Source organism: Etheostoma spectabile, chromosome 17 (genome assembly GCF_008692095.1).
Source record: "Etheostoma spectabile isolate EspeVRDwgs_2016 chromosome 17, UIUC_Espe_1.0, whole genome shotgun sequence".
Classification (NCBI taxonomy): Eukaryota; Metazoa; Chordata; class Actinopteri; order Perciformes; family Percidae; genus Etheostoma; species Etheostoma spectabile.
In genome coordinates this window covers 1,145,572-1,148,933 of record NC_045749.1, presented here as the reverse complement: position 1 = coordinate 1,148,933, position 3,362 = coordinate 1,145,572, and the positions used below count along the sequence as shown (strand labels likewise).

The 3,362-nt window shown below is 40.6% G+C and overlaps 1 protein-coding gene across 1 annotated transcript in view; it reads left to right on the top strand.

Moving 5' to 3' along the window:
- The window catches only part of atrnl1a (attractin-like 1a), a 287,103-nt gene that overhangs the window by 126,507 nt on the left and 157,234 nt on the right, over positions 1 to 3,362 (top strand).

The window sequence follows — 3,362 nt, the reverse complement described above, 5'->3', positions numbered from 1 at the left end:
AAATCAGAAAACAAAGTGACTGAAAGAGGATGGGTAATGGACAACAATGTCAAGGGGGAAAAAAAGTTTTGTTTAAATACACATGATCTAATAAGACATACATAAAATATATATAGTCAAAACACATAAAGGCTGTTGATCTACTTTATCACGTTACATATGACCACCTCATATTTCATGTTCTAAGAAGCCGATTCTCCACCTTTAAACATGACTCAGCCCCTTGACAATCACTGAGAGAGAAGGTGACTCGGCATCTTTGAGGCTTAAGCATGGAAATGACTACAAAGTAAAAACCCCAGTAGACAAAATGTTTCATTACAACTTGTATGTGACAAATGAAGTACAATATATGTCAAAATATAACAAACTCAGATTATGTGTATTTTTTTAAATCACGCATGCGAATGTACATAAAAAAATTGTCTCATCAAGATGCATCGATAATCGATATAGAATCGAATGGTTGGCCTCTGAATCGATATCGAGTCATGAGGTGCCCAGAGGTCCTCCCCCCCCCCCCACCTTACCATTAAGTAGCCCGGTTACATTTACAGGCACATTTTGAGGTGATGTAACACTTTGGATTGAGGTAACAGTTAAAAAGAAATAAATGGAAAGGCCCAGAATTTACATTTTTGGGCTGGAATTTGATTTTATGGAAATTATTATAATGGTTGTCAGTAAGATAGAAAAAACAATGATAAACAAGTGTGTGTGTGTGTTGTGGTGTGTGTGTGTGTGTGTGTGTTGTGTGTGTGGTGGTGTGTGTGGTGTGTGTGTGGTGTGTGTGGTGTGTGTGTGGTGTGTGTGTGGTGTGTTGTTTGTTTTCCTGACTGGGCAGACTTACTGCTGCGACCGCGCAATATCATATAAATGGCGGACTAACACACCACAGACACAGATTGAAAATTGCTGCATCGATAAATCTAGCAGGCTAAAAAGCAGAGACACGAGTGTGTGTGTGTGTGTGTGTGTGTGTGTGTGTGTGTGTGTGTCCATGACGAGACAACTAAAACAATCACACACATTTGGTGTCTTCATTTGAACTGCTAGTATGTTTTATTTATGTTTTATTGATGTGTGTATTGTAGACGTTTAATAAACTTGGGCCTGTAATTGCTTCCATTTTGTGTTAGAGCCTTTGGTAAGTGTTTACGGGGTTGCAGCTGGGTCTTAAGAGTATTAGTCTTAAATGTAATATTCTAAAAAGTATCCTTAAGTTCCTTAAAAGTATTACATTTTATGTGCAAAGTATTAAATTACAAAGGTCGTACATTTTTTCCTTCCTTAGGATTTAATAAATGCTTCAGCGTCCTAAATAAAAAGTTTGTTTGTGTAACATTTACATTCATTTTCTAGTCTTAGTTTCATCGCTTAAAAGCTTTAAATGTGGCAAATATTTAATTCATTTTATGTTACACTTCACAAAAATGTTTTTAGTAAATTCAGGTAACGTTACTTGAGGTAAATGGTAGACTGAGTAACCCCCCCCCCCCCCCCCCCCCCATTCTGTCAATCACTAACTGGCTCATCTACCTGGCGCGCTGTTGGTTTACCACGATGACGATAGAGAAGCAGCTTCTCGCGCCACCGAAGCGCAGCAACCCGTTGATGCCGCTGTCGCCGCTACGTCCCCCGGACCGTTGGTCTCATTGGTTGAAGGACTTTCCTGTTGTGTTGCGTCATGTGAACTATGCCCGTTGGGAAAGAGAAAATACAGAGCAGACTCCCCAGAACCAATGCTCAGTCTCAACCCTGTTGGGCTTGGCTTGGTCTGGGGATAGCCAGACTAGGTAAATAAGTATTTTCTGAGGCTTAAAATCCACACTGAGATTCCATTTTATTGCCGTGAAGTTACCATTAAAGTTCATCCTAGATGGTATTAAAAAAGGTCTCAAAAAACTATGACATTTAACTTGGAGAAGCCTGGGGGTACCCTGGTCTATTAAGAGTCAGATACTATATGGTTCAGAGGAGACTGCAGTGTTGATGTTGGTATTCTTTGTTTGATTAGATTCTGTCATTTACAGAACAGTCAAACATCGGGGGAAATGCTGAACAAATGTTGCTGTCATTGATTTTAATAGGTGGTGGTGTAGTGTAGCCTGCTTAATCTGGAAAGATGTAGATGTTTAAATACAGAAGTCTTTCACTTAGGATGCATGTTGAGACTAATACAGAGGGACATCTTTTCAAACCATACAACCGATTTATCACAAAAACATCTTAAATAATACCTGCTACCGATTATGTTCATTTTCTAAACCCTAACTTTTGACTTTCACTTCTTACGGCCTTACGCTAACCTCAACACAACCCTTGAGTGATCCTAAATCTCAGCCCCGGTCCTGACATCAGCCTGACCTCACACTAGAAGACTCTCTCCACATGTTACCTGTCAACTTTAATCAGTGTACTACCTTGGTATTCCTCTAAGACATCGTTGAACCAATACTGCCTAAAACGCTGGTATCAGTATCAGGAAGTACTGGAGTTTATGTACTGATCCGACACCTTGCCTAAAGTCCTTAACGTTAAAGTAGTTTATTTCTGCTCTCTTCCCGTTATAACTGACTGACAAACTGGATCATTCTGTTAAGTTCTGTGGCGTTCATTGTTTGGGAGTTTAACCTGAGCCAGACCAACAACGAAGGTAGAAATCATATCACATCCATACAGGGAGAGTAGTATACAGCTGTTAAAACATAATAACATATACTATGGACACACTGGTATCAGATCCGTACTCGGTGTCTGCAGATACGCAAGTTCAGGTATAAGTATTGGCATCGGGAAGGAAAAAATGCTATCGGACCATCTCTAGTAATGACTATTAAATATTTCTGTGATCGATGAGGAAAAAACTGAAATGCTGTTGCAGCTGTTACCATAACAGTATTTTGATTAAAAAGGTTGTCAGATGGCAGGCTCTGTGATGAGTCGGGGCAAAATATCAACTCCTCCTTAACAGAAAACAGATAACATGAACATACGTCAGACGATTGTGTGTGTTCACTTGTTCCATTTCTAAGCCACTGCAGTCGCTTTCACCTTTTGATTTGCTCTGACACCCCCCCTTTCTTTCTCTCTCTAAATGCCTCTCTGTCACAGCGCTGTTTGTTTTGCTTGAGTCACTCCAAAATGGCGTGCCAAGTCGAGGGCCATTTGTTTGTCGTTTTGATTATGAACGAGCAATTTCCCCCCCCGGGGGCGGGCGCTTAGCGCCCCCAGGTTACATCAGGTGTGCTGATGCATATTTGAGAGTGTGTGTTCTGTGCAAAGTCAGAAATAATGGGGCCATTAGGTAAAGTGTGTGTGTGTGTGTGTGTGTGTGTGTGTGTGTGTGTGTGTGTGTGTGT